General features: G+C 34.5%; 1 long non-coding RNA gene across 2 annotated transcripts in view; it reads right to left on the bottom strand.

The window, feature by feature from the left end:
• The window catches only part of LOC105870847 (uncharacterized), a 158,570-nt gene that overhangs the window by 6,956 nt on the left and 127,399 nt on the right, over positions 1–24,215 (bottom strand). The window contains exon 3 of one of the 2 annotated variants that reach the window (XR_001153793.3): positions 21,247–21,332. This is a non-coding gene — a long non-coding RNA (uncharacterized LOC105870847). Of the gene's footprint in view, positions 1–18,744; positions 21,333–24,215 lie in introns of those variants that run through there. The other variant, XR_012921721.1, reaches the window with a different exon arrangement.

The raw sequence follows: 24,215 nt of genomic DNA, 5'->3' as shown, positions 1-24,215 counted from the left end.
ATATCTACAGAGAATTGGATTTTGTCTGTTGGATATAACACTAAGACAGGATTTAAAGGTCAAAACTATGCATGTATAACTATGCACATTTATGTGTTATGTATAACACATGAACTTATTGTCTATTTATTATATGAGTTGCAAGTATTTTTACGAACTTTGCTCATGGTATTATTGGGGACAACTCTCCATGGGTCTCTTGACTTTCTGTATGTTTCCCGAGCAGAGGCTCTGACTGGCTTTGCTCTGTACTATCTTTACAAGGATGTTTGTACAGGGAACAGCCATGGAAAACAGAGATAGTGCTTCCCTCTGGAGTAAAAGGCAGGTATGCTTTATTGTGCCTTACAAAACATTCAGGTTCTCTAAGCTCAGGGTACCTCTTCTGTAACCCACTGTGTTTCCAGGTGTTATCTGACACTTTCTGCTTTACTATGTAGGAATTTGGCCTCAAGAAACAGGCATAAGAAAATGCTGATACTCTTGCTACTGCTACTGCTACTGCTACTGCTACTGCTACTGCTACTGCTGTAAGTAATAAAGCCCTTTCTCTCTGAACCAGAAGTCATATATTATACCAGCATCTGTGAAACTATGGCAGGCTAATTCTTTAGATTGTAAGTGAATAAAATTTCAGCCACTTTATGGTTCTAGACAGCTATTCATGCTTTTAAAAGTTAATAGTCCAATATGTACATCTTTAAGTCTTCTGGGGATCATGTCTTATTTTGATGGTCTTTCACATTCCCTCATTACATAAATATTCTGACAAATTTTCTTCTAATATTTTAATTTTTATACTTGAATATTCAAAATAGATTACAGTTATATATGGTGAAAGACAAAGGACATAGCTTTTTCTCTTTCCACATGACAGCAATCTTTATTAAATATTCTTTACCCATTGAATAAAAGTTTATTCATATTATATACTCACTTCCCATATACACTTGAATCTATTTTGGAATATTTTAAGTGGCGCCAGTCTACTTATTTAGATTCTTCTGAAATAGAGCAGTATTTTTATTATAGCAACTGTGTATACATTTTAATTTTTGTCAAGACATGACCATCATTGCTATTTTATTGAAGATGTTTTGGCTATTCTCAAACATTTATCCCAGTATATGAATTATTTAAAATAAATTTTAGCTATCCCAAAAGAAATAAATTAAAATGCTGAGTGGAATTGCATTAGATTACATAATATTTTTGGAATGATCACTATTGACATTAGAGTTTTTATCTAGACACTATTTAGCTCTTATTTAATTATTTTTGTAATATTGCATAATTTTCCTTTTTTTTTTTGAGACAGAGTCTCACTCTGTTGCCCAGGCTACAGTGCCATGGTGTCAGCCTAGCTCACACCAATCTCAAACTCCTGGGCTCAAGCAATCCTACTGCCTTAGCCTTCTGAGTAGCTGGTACTACAGGAGAACACCACAACTCTTGGCTGATTTTTTCTATTTTTAGTAGAGACTTGCTCTTGCTCTTGCTCTTACTCAGACTGGTCTCGAGCTCTTGAACTCAAGCAATCCTCCCGCCTTGGCCTCCCATAATTTCCTTTAATAATCAAGTATCTTCTATAGCTAATTGTTTTATGGTTCATTTTTCTTTGGATCAAGATACATATACAAGTTTTTCTTACTCAAAGTAATCCGTCCTAACATAATATTGCTAGTTTACATAAAAGCTATTTTTATTTTTTATTCATTCATTTTACCAATTTCCTTATTCAGTCTAAGAGTTTTTAATACATCCTCTTGAGATTATAGGTATAATTATATTATTAGTAAACTTTTTTATTCTTTTCTCATATTTATACTGATCTTTCAAGGATTTAGAAAACTATTTTTATGTGATTACATTAGCTAAAATCTTCAAAATACCATTGAATAATAACAGTGATAAGAAGATATCTATAGGCCAGGCACAGTGTCTCACGCCTATAATCCTAGCACTCTGGGAGGCTGAGGTGGGCAGATGGCTCAAGGTCAGGAGTTCGAAACCAGCCTGAGCAAGAGTGCGTCGCATCTCTACTAAAAGTAGAAAGAAATTAATTGGCCAACTAAAAATATATATATAGAAAAAAATTAGCTGGCATGGTGGCGCCTGCCTGTAGTCCGAGCTACTTGGGAGGCTGAGGCAGGAGGATTGCTTGAGCCCAGGAGTTTGAGGTTGCTGTGAGCTAGGCTGACACCACAGCACTGTAGCCTGAACAACACAGTGAGACTCTGTCTCAAAATCAATTAAAAAATAAAAAATAAAAAAGAAGATATCTATGTATTATTTTTTAAAATGGTATGCATTATGTTTTTTACTATATTAACTATATATTTCTGTAAATATTTGTTTCATGTCTAAGTAATTTCCTCCTAATTTTATGGGTTTTTATGAGGAATGATGAATTTTATCATTGCCTATTTGGCATCTTACAATATAATAAATAATTATAAGTTAAAATTTTTAATATAGTACATTTATATATGATTTATTACTGTTGAACAATGCCTGCACGCCTGAATAAGTCCCACTTAATTGCAGCTTATTATTACTGTAAAACATGGCCATATTGGGTTAACCAACATTTTATTTTCAATTTCAAATCAATATTCATAAGCAAAAATGATCTTTAGTTCTTTTAGGGAGTACTATCTCTATAAGGTTTTGGTATTAAAGTTATGCACATTTCTTAAAATAAATTAGGAAGGTGTCGATTTTTTCCTATCCCTTGGATTATTTCAATAATATAAGAATTACCTTTTTAAATGTTTCATTAGAATTTAGCTATAAAGTCATCTCAGTCTAATGCATCAAAATTTTAGATTTTAATTTCCTTTTTAATTATTTCCTAGGGTTATTAGTTATTTTCTGTTTACATCTGATACTTCAAAGATTTTAACACCTGTGACATCAAATGAAGGTCTCAGAAAGTCTCCTCAAGAAAATTGGTAAAATAAATGAGAGGGAAGGCAAAGTGCTACGAGAAAACCACCATTAGAGTCACTTCATTAATTCATACCACGAGGCACCACCTTCCATACATGGATGTGAGCAAACACTGGAAGCAGCAGGACACACAACTAAAGAATCCAAATTGTTGAACCCAAAAAATAACATTCATTTGCTATCTCCTCAAGTGTTCCTTCAACTGAGAGAATAGAAGAATTAAAAGGGTCCTATCCCATCTCCTTTGTCCCCAAATCTGCTTTGCCCCAGTTAGGATTCATTTTAAAACAAAATCAGGAATAAAATAGTCCTTTCTTTTGTAGAAGTGATTTTGTAAAGCGTCTCGTGCCAGTATTTAGCTCCTAAATATATTTCTCTAAATAAGCACCTCCTCTCTGGCCTCTATTCCTCATACCAGTTAACTCTTCCTCTTTTTCTTCTCATAGTCTCCAGTGGCTTTTTTTTTTTAAATCAGGCAGCTGAAATGTATCCCCTAATAGTCAGTCGTTTCCTACATCTCTGGGTTTATAATTTTATTTTTGCTCCTCTAGCTGAACTGTCTTCCCAATTCTCCTTTCAGCTACACACCCACACCAGGCATGGGCTTCTTTCCATTATGCTCTTCCTGTTACTTTGAGTCACCAGAATCACCCCCCAAAGAGCACACTAACTCAGCAGTGGCCTCTTCCCAAAATGATTTAATTGCTTCTGATGCAATCTTTGAACCTCTCCCTATCCTCATCAACATAAAAATTAAATCTGTTGTTGTTTCAGAAAATGAACCACATTGAGCATGCTGAACCACCAGGAGATGAGATGCACAACAGTAACTAGATGATAAAGACATTACCACCAAGCTCAAAAATGCAATCAAGTCACATCAAAGATTATCAGGAACACTGTTGGTAGCCTGTGTTCTCCTTCATTTCAGCACAGCATAGAAAAACAGGCACATACTTCATGAGAAGTATTTGCATGCTGATATACGTGAAAAGACAGACTGCTCGGGCTGATATGACAGGCCATGGATTATTGGAATCACATTTTAAGTTGCATGAATTGCTGTACCTACTCCCTATGGTAGAACATGAGATATTTTTTAAAATTTAATTTCAGTATAATACAGACTAACAATACAATTTGTATATCTTAGCTTTTAACTCTAAAAGAAGAAAATTTAGGAATCCTTGTGTAAATGTATATTTTCCAGAAAACAAACAAAGAGACCACATTGGAAATCTTTTGAAAAGAATAACTTACAAGAGAATAGCAAAGTGTGTTTCTTAGGAAATCTCTGCTATTAATATTTAACTATATCTTGCCTTCACTCTGATCATTCTGCCCTTTTGCATTTGAACTATGCTTCCGGCACTTGGCACATGTGCTAGAGAGATTTACTGTGTTCCAAATATTCAAAGTGTTCACCCACATACCTCAGCCTCTTTTGCAGTGGAGGCCACGTGACTTGGTCTCATGAATGGACTATGAGCTCAAGAGTCACTTCTGAGCTAAGTCAATAAAGGCTGGTACATTTCTTACATCCATCTCTTCCTTTGCTGCTACAACCTCAGAGGCCTCCAGGTGAGAGCACAGCACCACAAGATTGTGTTTCCTGAGTCCCTTGATGACTCAACCCACAGCAGGCTGTGTGTGAGTTACAAATAAACCTTCATTGGCTAAGCCACTGAGATTTGGGACTTTATCAGTTGTAGAAGCTAGCATTAATTACCCTAAATAATACAATACATAATCACAGAACATTAGGGCAGAAGGGGCCTCAGAGGTCATCACCTATTCCAGTGTGTTTCATACTTGTGATTGGGTTTATCAAAGGAAGACTTTCTTCATATTGCAGAAGAATGAAACAGAATCCATACCTCTCAACGACTCAGAACAATCAATTCAAGATGCGTAAAAGACTTAAATGTGAGGCATGAAACCATAGGAATACTAGAAGAAAATGTTGGAAAAACTCCTCTAGATATCAGCCTAGGCAAAGAATGTATGAAGAAGAGCTCAATGGCAGTCACAGCAACAACAAAAAATAAATAAATAAATAAATGGGACTTGATTAAATTAAAATGCAAAAGCTTCTGCACACCCAAGGAAATAATCAACAGAGCAAATAGATAACTTACAGAATGGGAGAAAATATTCACAAGATATACATCCAACAAAGGGCTAATAACCAGAATCTACAAAAAAAAAAAAACCTCAAGAAAATCATCAAGAATAAAATCAAACCACCCCACCAAAAAGTGGGCAAAAGACATGAACAGAAGCTTTTCAAAAGAAGATAAACAAATGGCCAATAAACACAAGAAAAAATGCTCAACATCCGTAATCATCAGGGAAATGCAAATTGAAACCACAATGAGATATCACCTTACCCCTGTTAGAATGGCTTTTATTAAAGTCCAAAAATAATAAATGTTGGTGTGGCCTCAGAGAGAAAGGAATGCTTCTACAGTGTTGGTGGGACTACAAATTAGTACAACCCATGTTTTCTATGGAAAACAATATGGAAATACCTCAAAGAACTAAAAGTAGACCTATGATTTGATCCATCAATCCCACTACTAGGTATTTGCCCAAAGGAATAAAAGTCATTTTATCAAAAAGACACCTGCCCTCAAATGCTGCAGCACAATTCACAATTGCAAAGATAGGGAATCTACCAAGTACCCATCAATTTATGAGTGGATTAATAAAATGTGGTACACACACACACACACACACACACACACACACACACACACCATAGAATGCTATTCAGCCATGAAGAAGGATGACTTAATGCCTTTTGCAATAATTTGGATAGAACTGGAGACCAATGGGCTGGGTGCAGTGGCTCACACCTGTAATCCTAGCACTCTGGGAGTCTGAGGGGGGAGGATTGCTTGAGTTCAGGCGTTTGAGACCAGCCTGAATAAGAGCGAGATCCTGTCTCTACTAAAAATAGAAAATTGTACTCACTATTAAATTAGAACTAGCTGATGAGCACACATGTGCATAGAGGGAAATAAAAAGAAGGCTGATATTAACATGGATGAAGAGAAGCAGCAGGATCAAATGAGGGCATATGGCTGTTTATCATTTCCAAGATCTCAGCTTCTACTTTAAGTTATGGATTAATAAGTGCTCATTATTTTTAGAGAGATAGATGTGGACCAACAATGAACTTATTTAAACCTAGGATTAGGATTTATTCAATTTCAGGCCTGAGGTCTAAAAGGAAAAAATGATGTTAAAGAACCCAAAGAAATCCAGCAGGAGGGAAGAGGAGAGAGGAGATGGGCAAAAACCTATCTAATGGGTACAATGAACACTATCTGGGTAATGGGCACACCTATAACCACGACTCAAGCATTATAAAAGTGATCCATGTAATCAAAAATATTTATCCCCCTGTAATACTTTGAAATAAATAGGACACTGACATTGAATTTTGTTGAGTCTCTCATTGAAATGTATTTATGTTCTTATTTGAACTATTGATTTTAATTCATAGACATTACCCATTATTAAAGCCTCTTTTAAATCTACTTCATTTTTGTTAAAAAAAAAATACTTCGAAATAAAAGTGAAGCTCCTTCTACCAGTGTTGGTGGATCTCCTAGAGTCCCAGCCTGGCCTCTCCCACTCCTTTACCTCCACCTTCAGGTATCAAATAATCTCCAATGTCCACACCGCCGCAGATACATAGAGTGAGGCTACTACAGAACATAGCTTGAAAGACACCAATGTACTCCAACTCCCTCAATTTGCGGAGGTTCCAGGGCTTACAAGATTTGCCCAGGTTCTTGTTCACGCACAGAGAGTAGAACCAGGGCTATCCTCTGTGTGTGTGTGTGTGTGTGTGTAAATTTTCTCAACACCATCAGGAGACAGAGATTTGAATTTATCATATGGTCCAGTGTTTGAGAGAAAGTACTGTAACAATAGTTTGGTGGGCGGTAGCATGAAGTCCAGGCACTGCCCACCTGCTGATGCTCAGTGAACATTCACTGATTGGATATGGATCAAAGGACACATCACATTTGGAACTATTCAAGAAACTAATGAACAATTTAAAATAGAAACAGGAAATGCTCAGTTTGGCATTATTTTTACACATACCTCCTGTGATCCAGAAATTCTGCTCGTAAAGAGAAACACACATGTACAACAAGATTCACATTCAAGAAAAATTTTAACAGCATGGTTCACTATAGAAAGAACCTATTGCGAACAGTGCTTGTCCATGGCTGACTTTGATGACTATGATGTGGTACCTTTTACAGAAGCTAAAAATGAACAAACTATAATGACATGTAATACTGTGAAAAATTAATTCCCAGAAGACTACATATTGCATGATATCCTTTTTAATAAACAAATAAAACAAGTATGTGTCTATGAGTGCATATAAATGTTTATATGTAATGTAGGTATAAACAATGAATATATATTTCATATATAGAAAGGAAACCAGGTTGGTGATGAACACATGATTCAGGCTGATGTTAACATGGATGAAGCGAAGCAGCAGGATAAGACGAAGGGCATATGGCTAAATGTATATTTATCATTTCCAAGATCTTAGCTTCTACTTTAAGTTATGGATTCATAAGTGCTCATTATTTTTAGAGAGATAGATGTGGACCAACAATGAACTTCTGATCCAAACCCAGGAATAAGATTTATTCAATTTTAGGCCTGAAGTCTGAAGGAAAAAATGATGTTAAAGAACCCAAACATATTTTAGAACAAAAAGAATAATGGGAAAACTTGTTTCCCTCTCCCTCCAAAGCACACCAACTACACAACTAGCCACTCTTGGTTTAATTATTAAAGGGAAAACTTCCAATATCTAATATCTCTAGTAGTTTTTAGAAAGACAGATGAAAAACTATTCTAGGAGAACTAAGAATGCAAATAGCAAATGGTGCCCAATTTAAGAAGAACAATGGACTACCACACACCAAGAAGGAGAAAAATATATATGACACACTCAGTTATGTGTGTTGACACATATATATACAAATACATATATTCATATACTCCTCACCCAAGGATAAAACAGAACCAGAATAGTTTAAATTAGGCAGCCTTCAAATGCATCTCACTTCCCACTTCACATCCCAGTACTAGTACAGCATACTGTCACTGACTAGTGTTCTCTTCTGACCAGCTGGGTGATCTTGAGCAAATCACCCAACTGGTTTTTATACTGTTCCTCATCAGTTGTGAGCATTAGGAAACAAATTAAAATATTAGTACAAAATCTGATACTTATTACTCTTCTGGACGTTGATTGAATTTTAATCTCAAAGATAATAAGGAAGAGTGTTGTGATGGATTTTCAGTGATATTGAAAGCAAGCTACATTGTGATAACATATTAAATGAATTGAAGCCCTTTGAAAATGAATAGTTCAGCCTCACTCCTATCCCTTTTCCTAAATCTGTCCACTGAGAAACACAAAATTTATACACATTGGTAATCTATACGTGTAGTTTCCAAAGCAATACCAGTGTATAGGTCTAAATTATACATATAGTTTACCAGTGTATAGGCTTTCTATTAAATTATCAATGTTCACTTATAGAATATTTTGAGTTTTCAGAGTTATTGTTTTATCTAACACTGTTATAATTAAGGTAATGAATTTCATCTTCATTTTTTTTTTTGCGCTGGAGTTCCATTAAAACATTTACTAAAATTAGGAAATTTTTAAACCATGGAAGTTTAATTGCATTAATTATCCTTTCTCACCCTCAAATGTTTTATAATGAAACTAAATAATGGATGCAATAATGAAGCAAAGGACAAGTTGATTTTGCATATTTTATAAACATGCTCAGGAGAGTAACTGTGCTACTTTACTTGGAATGGTAGTTAGGTTAATCATGTGTTTATGAAAGAGAGTGCCCAATTTCCTTGGGGCAGGGAGGTGCTATGAGAGGTGACTTTGAAATGATGTCCTGGGTGTCCTCCTTTGCTCTCATGTGGGCGAAGATGAGAAAACAAAGCTTTCAAAAGAGCATCCACGTTCACAGAGAAGTTAACTGTGAAACCATTAAAGAAGTTTTCCCACAGCCTCCAAAATGGGACATAAATATGTTTAATGTACCAAGTGCTCATGGGGATAGATTGAGAAAATCTCCTCTGAGCTTTTGCTCATAAAATTCACTAAACTTGCTTCATGAAACAAAAAGTATCTTCAAAAGAAGTGAAAGAGGCCATTGCCTAAGTCAGTTCCAGGGAGGCCCTCATCACAATAGGTTGTTCCCTAGATGTTCCCCCCAAGGCAAACAGAATGCTGTCTTTGGCCACTCGACCTCACTGCCTTCTCCTGCACCCTGGCACCCTGCCCCTTACACATATACGTCTGAAAACATGGATCCTCAATGACTGTGAAGGACAGCACAGAGCATTTGGGGAGCAGTGTTCCTCCAAACAATCATTGTCTTCTTGGGTCGAGGATTTATGAGTAAAGAAATAACCCCGTGTGTCTGGAATATGTTATGTTTGATATACTGCATGAGTTCAATATAATAGGGATAACAAGACCCTGGAGAACAAAGGAAAATGGCACCTGAGCAAAGCACAATATGCTATATGAAATTCTAATTGAAACTTAGAAATTAAGTGGAAACTGTGCATGTCTGTCTCTCAGTCTGATCTGTGCATCTGAGAGGGAAAACTTTCCATCATACATGTGGACAAAGTGTTGGGGGCTGATTCTGGTGTTATGCTTTATACTAATCATTCACTGTAGTCTGTATTGTACGTGTGCTGCCTGACGCAGCAGTAGTCAGCATTTTCTCCAGATACGGTTGCTGCCTCGTGACATGATAAGAGGCCTGAGTTGTTGCACATAAGCAAATGCTCACAACTCCCACATGGAGGGCCACCCTGGTGGGAGTCTGGAGGCCATGAGAACAAGAACAAGAAGAACTCTCCCAAGAACTGGCCCCCGATTGATGGTTGGTAGTCAATGACGGGTAAGACTCCCCATGGAGGGGGCGACCTAAGACAGGCACAGCCGTGGGGGGCCAGGGAGGAGCCACCACCTGGGATTGAAACCAAGAAGCACTTCAAATGGCTGCATTGTTTTATGTTGCCTATCTTAGCCTTGGCTTTTGAGCTCTGTACGGCATCTTAACTTTAGTAACCATTTGAGGTCTAAGAACATGGGACCATTGTTCCCTTGTGATACAACTCCGGAATTGACTGATATCGCTGCTATGCTCAGATGCTCATGTACGAGGAACTAACCTTGGGTCTGGGGGGGGGTATAAAAATAAAGCGACCGGTGTATTGGACACTCGAGTCATTGTCACGTCCATGTGCGTCTGTGTCGTTATTTTATGTTCTATGTTCATCCCCCATCCCGTAATCAGGCCACATCACAAAGAGCAAGACCAAGGTCAGTCTTCTTTCTCTGTTGAAAATGCTGATCTTATATTGTTTGGTGATCAGATAGAGAAAAACTACATGTGACTTATGAAAAATATTGTCAAATAAGGGAAAGATTCAGAAGATAAGTGATATGAAAATAACCTAGAGTAGGATTCGGAAGAAAACTTCCCCAACTGTTTTACATCCTCAGTAAAGTTGAAAAGACATGGTCACTGTGAAATAAAAGGAGACTGATAAATAAGTAGGTGAGGGAAAAAAATAAATAAGGATGGATTGTTAGAAAACAAAAAATGCTATAGCCAAGTTAAAATTCATGTTGGAGACTATAGCAAGAAGTGCCAATTCTAAGAAAAAGTAAATTAGTGAAGTGTATAAAAAACTCATGTTTCTCAGAATTCATAAGAATGAGACAGTATTAGAATAATGCAAGAGAAGATGAGTGATACAGAGGATGCAGAACAGAGAAGAAACACACAAGTGGTTTTCTTAAAGGTAAGAAGAATCAGAACAAAAGCAATCAAAGATAAATCACATTCACTATTTTCTGAGCAAATTGTAAAAATGCCATTGTGTTCCCATAGTGGTTAATTATGATTGATTAAAATACTCTTCCCGGTAAATTTTTGAACTATAATAGAGAAAATTCTATATTTTGGAACTATAACAATAAAGTTAAAAAATAATTCTGTATACGTCTATTCAGAAAAAAAGAAAATGGTTTCTCACAAAGGACCCAAGCTAAGCTGGCTTCAGACTTTTGCACCATATTATGAAATAAAAGAGTCAAGGGAGAAACGTGTAGATGATCAGAAGAGAGGATTATGGCCCAAAGAAAAGAATTCAATGGGAATTCTTTATTAAAAAGTTTAAGAAATGAGATCATCAAAAGATGAAAATAAAAAAGATTCAGAAAAACTTTTGGTTAAGCCTGATTTATTGTGAAATGTTCATTATTGTGAATACAGTCATGTGTTCTCATGAACAGGTAAAAGGCCTGCTGTAACTAGGAAGTTAGGAGGCTGGAGTACATGTGGACAGACCGAAAAGGCCACAGGCAAATTTTAAGAAATTATTGATGGTTACCAATGACTATTTAGTTTTCACTTTTTAATGTCATTTTTGTAATTTAGAAATGGAAAGAAGAAAGTACTACATGATTTAAGATGGGTCAATAACTTTTACACATTTTTATAACACTAATTTAGAATTAAATTTCATGTAATAACTTGTGAAGTAAATAGTATTGATGACGTGTGTTCTGATCCTATTTCCAATTCACATTAGACCATTAATTCTCTATTCAACGGAGCCTCTCAGCTTAATAATTCACTCCTATGTGCCACATTTTATTTCAACTCGAAACAATAAAAAGTGTAGCCAAGTCATAGATTCTTAGGCGCAAGCAGTGGGATAGGGACGCTGAAATTCCCCCAATCTTTGCAATATTACTTATCTTTAAAATATCAGTATGAAGTCTCTAAAGTTTAAAAGTTATAATCAATATATTAAAAGTGTATTTTTTAAATGAATTCAATACTTTGAACTCAATTCAATTAAAACGATTTTTGTAAAGTCAGATGCTAATAGCCTCAAATCCAATTATCCTACAGATTTATCTGTAGCAGCTTAACTGAAACCTGCCAAGTAGCAGGTTTCAACAGAAAAAAACAAGGCATTTTATGAGAAGACAGAAATTGAAGAAGACGACAGAAGTGATTAAGTCATCGAGTGATGGACACGGTTCTGGAAGATTCACCTTTCCTAATTATATAAAATTCAGCCACACAGCACAGCCTATATTTTCCCTTAATTGCCTGTCATAGTTTTTAAACCATAACTGGCAAACTTAATTTGCACTTGGGTTAGAAAAATCTTAGAAGTAAAGGACTAACAAATGTTGCCATGGCGGTCACTATCATTATAACTGATTGCAATGTCATCTACTATCACGTGAAGACACTTAAAAATCAAAGAATAAACCAGTTTCTCCAAGTAACCTTAAGCTTATTACTACTTCTTGTGTCTATCATTTTCAATATCTCTCAGAAATGAAGAATATTACTTTAGCAGTAAGTATACTATTCATATTTCTGTTTCATAAATAAATACACTTAAAAGAGAAAATTAATTGCCCAATTCCTCACTTTTTGCCCAATTGCCCACTTTCTCAATTTCTAATAAAATAATAAAGAAGTAACAGTCTGAAAATCATGAATATATATACTTTTCAAGTATGGGGTGAGTGATAAACCCTATTTGCATACCATAGATAGAGCAACATAAAGAAAATTACCACAATTTCAATTTTAGGCATCATTTTGGTCTGTGTTCTGATTAAAAAGAATTCTGACTCTTTTCAACTACTGATAGTTACAGCATTTTCTCTTAGAAGCAGAATACAATATCACATTTTTATTTCAAGAAATTAGATAGATGGTTAAAGGTTATACATTTTAAGCTGGCTTTCTAAATTTGTTTGGTTGAGAACATTTTTAAACTTGAAATACAGTCACTAAACTTAGTTTCATTTTATTAATTTGGTAAATGTAATATTTCAGATTTTCTTTTGTACCTATTTTGTGTACTTCACCTAACAGAATCTCAAAAGTAACTGAGACAGTCTTTTTATGTTGAGGTTGAGAAATAATACCGTCTCCTTGTTGTAAGTCTTAACTCCTTAACTTCTATTGTGTGTTTAAGCCATTTTTTACTTCTAGGTCTATTTGTTATAACAGTTTGATGTATCTAATGTACCAGGCACTTAATCCAAGCAAAAAGAAAAGGGTTTTGTTAGGTGTGTTCCAGTTGGGAAGATGCATCTAGGACAGGCTCAAGGCCATTTCTAGGGCTCAGTTCTCCTTCAGCCTCTCCTTGCATATTCTCATTTCTGGCTCTAAAATGGGGATTTATTTCTCTCTGTCCCATTTTCACCAGATTGCCATTTTTTTCAAGGGTCCAGTTGCTTCTGTTTATCTTATTAGCACCACAATAGTCATTTTTCCAATAATTAAACCTGAACAAAACAAGGTTATTTTTGCTTTCTCTAAAAATTATATAGATTTTAACATATATTTAAATATACATATGAATCAGTTACTCTCATATCTTCATCTCCTAAATCAAATAATCATAAATAGAATCTTTTTAGGAAAAACGTTTTGTAATTTTAATTCATTTGAACGAACCTCAGGAACTTACATGTGAAATGTAAGAACACACATGCAGTTAACATAAAAACATAAGCAAAGTCCTTTTAGGAAAATGGAAGAAATAACTGCCAGTGGTATATAATTGTTGTATCTGAATATCAAGTTAAACTGAGAGCTCTTTGATATCAAAAGCAAAACAGAAATGCAAAAACAAAAAAACAAAAAACAACAAACATTTCAGAGATCTTACTAGATGATAAAAGAGAACAAACTAGTAGTTCAGGAAATAAAAACATTTTCTAGAAGTTAAAATTCTGGAGGGAAATCATCATTATCATGTGAATCTCTATAAAAGTGAGTCCTAAGTAATATAGTAGAAAATATGCCTAAAGTTCTGAAAAAAGGATCAATTTTTTTCATTTTTAGGACAATCATACATTTTTGAAGCTTCACTATTTCCACTATTTAATTTAACCTAATTAAATAATCAATATAAATATTTAAATAAGCAAATTAATTTCTCTTTGAACTATTTTCTTTTAGTGTTATATTCAAAAACAATCTATTGTAAAGTTTTTAAAATACAAGGGACATTAGATAATATGTCATGAAATTGATAATTTATTGTTGTCATTGTCTTTTATTTTGGAAAATAAAAAATTAAAACACTTGTAAAGAAAAAAATATAAATGAAAAATTTAACATGTTAAAAGGAAAGCCATAATATGAACTTTAAATCATATGAACCCAGAACCCAGTTTTAAAAAATCTTGTATGTGATTGAAAACATCCTGAACTTTCTCAATTCCTAATAAAATAATAAAGAAGTAGCAGTCTGAAAATCATGAATATATATACTTTTCAAGTATGGGGTGAGTGATAAAGCCCCATTTGCATACCATAGATAGAGCAACATAAAGAAAATTACCGCAATTTCAATTTTAGACATCATTTTGGTCTGTGTTCTGATTAAAAAGAATTCCAACTCTTTTCAACTACTGATAGTTACAGCATTTTCTCTTAGAAGCAGAATACAGTATCACATTTTTATTTCAAGAAATTAGATAGATGGTTAAAGGTTGTACATTTTAAGCTGGCTTTCTAAATTTGTTTGGTTGAGAACATTTTTAAACTTGAAATACAGTTACCAAACTTAGTTTCATTTTATTAATTTGGTAAATGTAATATTTCAGATTTTCTTTTGTACCTATTTTGTGTACTTCACCTAACAGAATCTCAAAAGTAACTGAGACAGTCTTTTTATGTTGAGGTTTATATTAAAAAGGCATTCTATATTTACTAATTTTTCAATCAAAATAGAATTTGATTCTAATTAAAATGACATCTCCAGACTACAATTCTGTTGTTTCTACATACTGTATATACCTGAACTTCAAATTAATTAAAAGAAAACGTATATCCTTCTTTTAAGCACTGAAATGAGAATGTATGTCATATTTTTCTCCTTTTCCAAATTCCAAGTATTAATCGATGTGAAATCTATAATACTAAGGCTTGAGATTACTACTTGAGACTAGTACTACTATTACTACTAGTAGTAGTACTATTATATCATCATCATCATCATCATGCATCTGGCATACAGTGGGTACTCAAATGTTTATCAAATGCATGAATCAACAAATCTTTGCCTACTGTGTTCCATGAACTAAGTATTGTGTATATTCTTCATGTGTACCTCATATGCGTATGTTTCATGTTACTCTTCACTGTAATTTTACAAATTAGGGATTAAATCCTCCTTTATAGGTGAGGAATTAGGTTTATAGAAGTTAATTCAAAAACAATATTACATAGCTAAGAGTGAAATAACTATGGTTCTTACTTTTTTTGTCTGGCTCCAAATTTCATTACTTTTCCACTAAGCCTACTATTAAAGGTAGTAAGGTACTTACATTAATTATTCAATTCAGTTAAAAATTCTATCAAGTGCAATACACAATGATGGTGCTCCAGAGGGCAGAAAAATGAATAGAAATGGGCTCTGCTCTCAAGGAGTTTACAATCTACTAAGGAGAAAAGTTGTGTGGACATCTAATGTTATTATGGTGAAAGCCAGAATAGGTTAAGCCTTAAGTCAGAGCACTACAGTCCTGTAGGGGCATGAGTAAAGGAGAAAGCTACTTCTGAGGGCTAAGGATGCTTCATGAATAAAAAGGAATTGGAACTAGGTCTTGAAGAGTAATTACAACTTGACAGGTAATATCTTTAGCAGAGGGAATAGCAGAAACAAAGGTAAGAAGATAAGAAGGCACAGTATATTTATCATTTAGAGGTAATTCATTCATTTTTTCTTTCACTCATTAACTTATTAACTACTATAAATGTTGGTCACAGAGCAAGTTGGACAAGGTCCCTGTCTAAAAGAACTTATATTTTAGAGGTGAACAGAGTAAAATATCCAAAAAAAAAAAACAACAGATAAGTGAACACAAATTTGGGGGAAGTAATAAGAATTATGAATCAATGAAAAACAGATTTTTTGGGTTCAGTGGTCAGGAAAATGAATAACTTAATGTGAAAGAAACCCAATAATGTCTGATAAAATTAGATACTCATTTGTGATTCGACCCACCAATCTTTCTCTACATAGTCATTTAATAACTTTTAGTATTAACAATAGCAACAACAATAAAATGGGCGTAATCTGAATAAATATCAGCTACTATGAAACATTAGACACCTATTTTTATTGACTATAAGAGATAGCCATTATGCATTGTTAAAATACAAGTAAATAGCAGATTGAAAAATTGTGTGCATAAATATGATCACACTGAGGGGGGAAAAACTTGATTATATCAGTGTTATGAAGGGGTAGAAAATGTCACTTCGAAAACCTGTTGTTAGAATATAAATTGGTAAACTTTGCTGTAAAGAATTTGCCAGTATCTATCAATGTTAAGAATGCTCATATTATTTGATCCAACATTTTTAAAACTAAAATACTCTAAAGGAGTCTTATATACTCTGCATTTTAAAAGCATTTAATCCATGGTTTTCCATATGTTAAAACATATATTTTTTAAAAATGAAATATATTTGTATATTCACCTGCTAAAGAAAACAGGAATGCTTTCTCTTCTTCCTACCTGGTATCCCAAACTCTATGCTTCCTCCATTTCTTGACAATTTCTTGTGATAAGCTCTTTGGGGATTTTAGTCCCAGATTGTTGTTTCTTAACTAACCATAATTGTATGGAATTCACTACATGCTTTATTGATTTATTTGCTCACCAATCTGTGTCCTTCTTCAATTCTTGTTTCATCAGAACACAAGCTTAAATAGTAATATTTATTTTACAAAGTCTGTAGATGATACTTCTGAGTCTTAGCATGTATGTTAATGTTTTATTTAATATCCACACTTAAAGGTTAATGTGGATGGCTACAAGAATTTAGGACCAAAATCAATTTCCCCTAAAATCTGAAATTTTGTCCCACTTAAAATCTCTTATTGTTGATAAGTCTTATGGAATTTGATTCTTATCCCTGTGATTTTTTTTTTCCTCTGTGGATACTCTAGATTTTTCTCTTTATCCTTGATGTTTTGAAAATCTACCTTTGTATGTTTAGATTAATTCATTCATTTGACAAATATTTATTGAGCACCTACTATGTGCTGAGCACTGTTTTGTGTGCTGGGGATATATTATTGAACACAACAGACAAAAGTATGTGTCTTTTATTATTTAATCTACTGGCTATTTGTAATAAGTGTTTTACTCTGCTATGAAATATTTCATAAATAATTTGTGTCTATCTCTTCTACTCCTACCTTTTATGTTCAACATGCTTAGAATGCTTAGAAGACAGAAACACTGCACATTGTTGATACACTTCTATAGAATATAAATTTTCTGTCATTTTCAAATATCTGGCTTGCTCTCCATATTGGAGAAACCCTTGTTATTCATCAGCTGTGTCTACTCTGCCATTAATCTAACTAATGAGATCTTTAAATTTCTACCATCATATTTTAATTACAAAGACATTTATTTTCTTCTCATAATGGGTTGCTTTTTTATATTAATAGATATTCTATCTTATGTTCGATATCAATTAAAGTTTCTATAAAACTTTTTCATTTATTATTCAGATAAATAACGTTTTTGAGTATAAAGTCTTCTATTTGTGATTCTTTGGTGACTCTTTCTCATACGGATATATTTTCTCAAGCAACTGCTGGCTGTCTGGTCATCTTTGTGTTCCTGAGTCACTGTTTGACTCTTTGGAATGCCTGTTCCTTTCTTGGATCATTACCCCAGGTGCTCGTGGGAAGAGAGCAGAGTACATTGCAAGCCAGGTGAGTTTATACCTAGTCCTCTGCTTCCTGGCTCCATACCTCTCCCAGACATCACTAGCTTCCCAAGTGACTACCTCTCCTGTCCTCGCAGCCTACACGCATCACTTTATCTTGATGACAAACTACTAACACCCATGCTCAGTATCACTGAAGAAAAAAAAGGGGACTGACTGGTTCTCGGGCTCAGAAAACAATTACACTACTACTGATCCCAATGCCCCAGAAACCTTACCTGCTCCTTGAATTCACTGACTTTGAACTTGACCTCCCTGGGAATCACTCCCACATCTCCAGTGGCCTTCTCCCGCTTTCTTTTGTGCCGTGCCTTTTCTAAAGTGTTCTTCTGCATGAACAAAATCCATGTCCTTTTTTCCCCTAATTCTTTACTTTCTGTCATGAATTATTATTTTATTATATAATTAAGATTTATTATTTTAAAAAAATACCTTTTAAACTATTTTAACAGAGTTGTGGCAAGTACATGCATGTGTTTAGCCAACCATCTTTATTCAATTACTTTCTTTTCATACTGCATTAAATTCAGTAAGAAAAATATTTTCCAAATATGCTTTTTTCTAGAATATGGAAAGTCAAAAGTATTGAACATATCCTTCATGAAATAATCCTATAGAAGGCAAGAAAAACAAATATGTTTTGTTTTATTTTTGGTTTCCTCACACACACACAATCGTTGTTAAGCTATTTTCTCTTAGTTTCAAATCGATTCTTCCATACTTCATTTCTTGTGATTTTGGGGTTGAGATTCTGAAAAACACAGTTCTCTTGCCAGCTAGATAATGGCCTACCAATAGGGGGCACTAGAGAGAGGGATTTGAAGGCTAGAAGAGAGGGAAGGAATTCTGGTCTGTTTCCTGTTCCTGTTTTTTTTTTTTCTTGTTCTCGGAATTGCCCAACTCTGCTTCACTCTGGCAGTGGCTGGTTGTCCCAGTAGCACAGTAGATTCCACTTTGCTTTTTCCAACACTCATACAGCCAACAGCACTGCGCCCCTCACAGACCTTGGCTGCAGCCAACTGGCAGCTCCTCTTCAAAGGACTGACTCCTAGCCCCATGCCGCAGCTCTGTGGCATTCCAGAGACAGCAATACAACACAGCAACACTCCCTCCTCGGAAGTTTAGTCCTAGCTCTTTGAGTCCCTCATCCATGCATGTAAATTTTAAGAAGCCTAACCTCTCCTTTTTATTCCCTCAGCCCGATGGGTACTCTGTGAAACACTTAGTGTTCTCTTTTTCAGGTTTCCAATTCCTGCCTGACAATTCTTTGTATTAACTTCTCCTGTTAAAACAATTTCTGTGGTTTCTATTTCCTAAGTGGACTCTGAATTATACACTTTCCTAGGTGCAATGGCTGTCTTTGAGTGACCAATAAGACTCCTGTCTTACTGTCAAAATTATACTATTAATTTTATTAGATGTGAAAATTACTATTTATATATTTTATTGAAATGCTTTAAAATATGCTTAAAGAAAATGGACATCTCATAATTTCAAAGCAGTTAGTTCAAGATGACTTTGAAAGGGTAAGTAAAGGCATTTCCATGAGATTCTTCTCCAACCAGGTTTTTCTGAAGCTGCAAAGCACCAGCATCCTCACTGTGTATATCTGGAAATCGTTTTTTCCACTGGATTAATTAATTATGGGTTCCTTTTCTATCCAGACTTTCAAAATTGTTAATGTCAAACAATGGATGCTATCAATTGAAGTATAACTATGCTCAATACTCTATATTTTTTAACTCTTGACTTAAACTATGAATTAATATCTTCTTTTAAATATATAGCAAAATAGAGCAACAAATGACATTTATTAGATTTATCCTTTATTTTTATAAAAAATATAATTGTTGCTACTGACTATTAGTAGTCAGAAAGATAGGAGGTATGAAACAGAAGAGATCCCAATATGTATTATGATCTCTGGCATTCACCCTGCTTCCCTAAGCAATTAAACTTTTGTATCCAAATACATACTCTCCATGGCAGCTCACTCTCAGTAAGTAGCCACACCACGTTTTAATAACCAAATTCCAGATGAAATGATAACACAACATACACAGATGAAATGATAACACAACATACACAAGATGTGGACTTTTTCACAACTGAGGAAGTGCTATTAGGAAGTACCAAGTAAATACCTATTTTGAGACCAGGGTCCCCTTTCACGAAAAGTCTGGCTTTTAACATGAATGTTTCACTCAGCTTTTCTTTTATCACTGTTTTGTGGTAAACAAACAAACAAACAAACAAAACCAATAAAACAAGCTAAGGATATGATTCTCTGTACTGTAATTGTGCTGAACCCATAAATCCCATAATTCAGTAAGAATTGACATCTCTATCCCAGAATATTGCATATTTCACAATTTTGCAAAAAATGAATCAACTTATTTACACACTGAGAAGAATCAATTTTGTCATTCTTGAAGATTGTCCTTCACATTTCAACCACCTAATGACTTCATTCATGGTTTGACAAATGTAGCCCCAAAGCATTCTGGGAAGGCCCTCAAACACTTGGTCCCATTTTCCGTTTGATGTCCATTGCCTGTCTATGTGGCCCCTTCTGGTTTATTTCTAGGTGATAACCAAGTCAAAAAAATATTTTTGAGGCTGCCTTTGGTATAGCGTGTCTAGGTATACCCTGCAGATATTGTTTCTGGGGTCTTACAGCTTCCTGGTGAGAGGCCGCTGCCTGGGTTCTTAGATTTTCCCCGGTCTCTCTCATCTACTCCCCTTTTATTCCTTGCTTACGTTTTTGAAAGGAAATCCAGGGGGTTTTACAAACTACTTTTGTGTTCTTCTGCCTTGCGTATACTTTCAATGAAGCATTAAATGCTTATCTGGCTATTAGCTGATGAGTAGGGGAAAAAAAAACAAAAAAACATTTCAAACATATCCAGCCATGCACTTTATCCTGTTTTAATCTCAACTTTCTGATGAATTAACAGGGTGTGTGTATCATCATCCTCAGTTTCAGATAGAAAACCAAGTCTAAAGAAGCTGAAGTATCTTGTTCGAGAGCACAGGTTGATTAAAGGCAGAGTTAAAATTTAAACACATTTTCTGATACTTAATCCTACCAAAATGCCATCTCTCATCAAAAAATGATTCTCAATATTTAAGTGAGAATACATTTATTCACTCAAAAAATGTTTTTTGAGTACCTGTTATGTTTTCTTAGTAAAGCAGTTGTTGGCTAGTGAGAGAAACAGGCAATTAATGCTTAAAAAAGAATAAGTCACTAAACTGAAAATAGTTAAAACCATGGGCAAAGGAGAGAGTCCAGTTGAAGTCAAGTCAACTAACTTAAGTTTAACATTTTTTTCAATAAAAATCACGGTTTCACATTAGAACTAAATACACATATTTTACTACTATTTTTACTCACCGCTATTGCTTATATCCTACTCCATTCCTTGGATTCACTTTTCCTCTCGCTGGAGTCCATCCTTTTGTAGATTTTTCAGTAAGAATCTGTAAGAGGTCGATTCTATTAGTCTTTCTCCAAAACTTTCTTTGTTCCATCCTTACTCTTAAATGATAATTTAGTGTTATATAGTCTCAGGTTGGGTTCTTTTCCTTCAGCACTTAAAAATTTTATTCTATTACCTCTTAGCATATGTTATCCTTAATAATAAAAAAAAAATCAACAGTCTGCTTAGTTCTTGCTACTTTGCAGGAAATCTGGAAAACAATTCCTAGAGTCTCTAATTTTTCACTTAGGGCCACCCCATGTACAGTTGTATAATTCTTGCTCTGTAGAAAGGAATGTGGCTAAAGAAGCAAGTGGGGGCTGAAAACCAGGCCATGGGCCATTTATTAAGGCATGAAATTAAAGGACAGCATCTGTCAGAGGGCACTGTCTCCTTTTTCACATAAGTGTCATGTAGAATAGTGGTGGCATTATAATGTGTATAACATTGAATTTATTTTTATTTCTAAAATTGACTGCCTGGGTCACTATATGAGGATCACATTTCCCTTCAATTCAGAAGAAACTCTCATTAATTCTTCAAATCTTGCCTCTTTCCCATTGTTATATGTCTCCTTTTTGGAACACACATTAGGCATATGCTGGAACTTTCAACCTGTCTTCTGATCTGGGTCTTTAACTTGACTTTCGCTTTTATTTAAGTTCTCAGTGTTTCGTTCTGGGTCTCACAATTTGTTGATTATCTCTTTAGCTATGTTCACCTGTTAATTTAAAAAATGGCCATAATTTTCAATGCCACGGATTTCATACTTGTTATTTTTCGTTTTCCCTGTTACTGAGTCTCATTTGTCTGTTTGTATTTCATAATTCCTTTTTCTTCTTTTTTTTAATTTCAGAATATTATGGGAATACAAACATGTTGGTTAGATATAATCCTTTTTCTTTTTTATGAATGTTACTTATACCTGTATCCCTTTTGGGATTTCAAAAATACTCATTTTAAAAATCTGTTTTGGAAGACGTTAGTATTTGTATTTCTTTGGATGATAATTCACTTGTTTATTGAGTTTATTGGCCATTTTATAAAGTTTTGCTTTCATCTTCTTCGGTAAGATTTTTTCCTCTCTCCTCCTGCTTACTGCCATGGTGAGGTAGCATCTAGTTTATTTCAAAGACATATTTTAAAATATTTTGTCCAGCATGGCTATGTTGAGGGTGTCAAGGGATGAGGTGGTTGTTAATGTATCAATTAGCAATACCATTTTGATTAGAAATTACAAATACACATTTCTAATCTATTATTTGCTAAACCAAGAAGTTCCCAAACATATTTTATAGGTTTGATTTACAAGGTTAGCATTCAGAACTTTTTTTTTTTTGCAAGACCAGTATTTATAATTACACAGTCCAGAGATTAGCAAAGTATGACCCAGAGACCTAATCCAACCTGCTACCTGTTTTATTAAGACCAGTCAACTAAAACTTGTATTCTCATTTTTAGAGGATTGTTAAAAAAAAAAAAAAATAGAATAACATGCAACAGAGACCATTTGTGGCCTGCAAAGCCTAAACTATTTACTTTACAGAAAAAATTGCTGACACCTGAATGATTATTATTTTCTGATTATTTTCAATAGACATTCTTTTTTTAGAGTAGTTTTAGGTTTACAGAAAAATCGAGAAGACGGTACAGAGATTTCTCATATATCCCCAGCCCCAGACAAGCATAGCCTCCCCCATTATCAATATCCGCACCAGAGTGGTACATTAGTTACAACCAATGAACCTACACTGACAAATCATTATCACCCCTATACCATGGAGTACTACTCAGCCATAAAAAGGAATGAAATAACACCATTTGCAGGTACATGGATAGAAATGGAGACCATTATCCTAAGTGAAGTATCTCAGGAATGGAAAACCAAACACCATATGATCTCCCTAATAAGTGGGAGCTAATAGATGTGTACACAAGGACACAAAGCAAAACGAAGTCCATAGTTTTACTATTGGCATTGAACATTCTATGGGTTTGGACACATGTATAATGACATATCCCCATCATTATATTATTAAACAGAGTAATTTCACTGCCCTAATAATCCTCTCGGCTCTGCCTATTCATCTGTCCCTTCCCTGAATCCTGACATCACTGACCTTTTTGCTGTCACTATAGTTTTGCCTTTTCCATTATGTCACATACCTGGAATTCTACAGGATGCAGCCTTTTCAGATCAGCTTCTTTCATTTAGTAATATGCATTTAAGTTTCTTCTATTCCTTTTCCTATCTTGATAGGTCATTTATTAATATTTGTAGTGCTGAATAATACTCCATTGTCTGGATGTATCAAAGTTTACTTACCTACTCACCTTCTGAAGGACATCTTCGTTGCTTCCAAATTTTAGCAATCATGAATAAAGCTGCTATAAACACCCACATGCAGGTTTTTGTGTGAATAGAAGTTTTCAACTCCTTTGGGTAAATACCAAGAAGGGCTATTACTTAATCACATGGTAAGACTATGTTTAGTTTTGTACGAAACCACTAAACGGTCTTCCAAAGCAGCTACACCATTTTGCATTCACACAGCAACGAATAAGCGTTCCTGTTGCTCCCCATCCTTGTCAGCATTAGGTGATGTCAGCATTCTGAATTTTAACCATTCTAATAGTTGTGTAGTGGTATCTCATCATTGTTTCAATTTCCCTTATGATACGTGATATGCAGCATCTTTTCATATGCTTATTTGCCATCTGTATCTTCATTGGTGAGGTGTCTGTTCAGGTCTTTTTCCCATTTTTTAATTTGATTCTTTTTTTGAGTTTTAAGTGTTCTTTGCATATTTTATATAACGGTCCTTTATCAGATGTGTCTTTTGCAAATATTTTCTTCCAGTCTGTAGCTGCTTCTTTTATTCTC

The sequence above is a fragment of the Microcebus murinus genome, chromosome 11 (genome assembly GCF_040939455.1).
Source record: "Microcebus murinus isolate Inina chromosome 11, M.murinus_Inina_mat1.0, whole genome shotgun sequence".
NCBI classification, from domain to species: Eukaryota; Metazoa; Chordata; class Mammalia; order Primates; family Cheirogaleidae; genus Microcebus; species Microcebus murinus.
The sequence above is the reverse complement of the archived record's forward strand: the minus strand, read 5'-3'. Positions and strand labels throughout refer to the sequence as shown.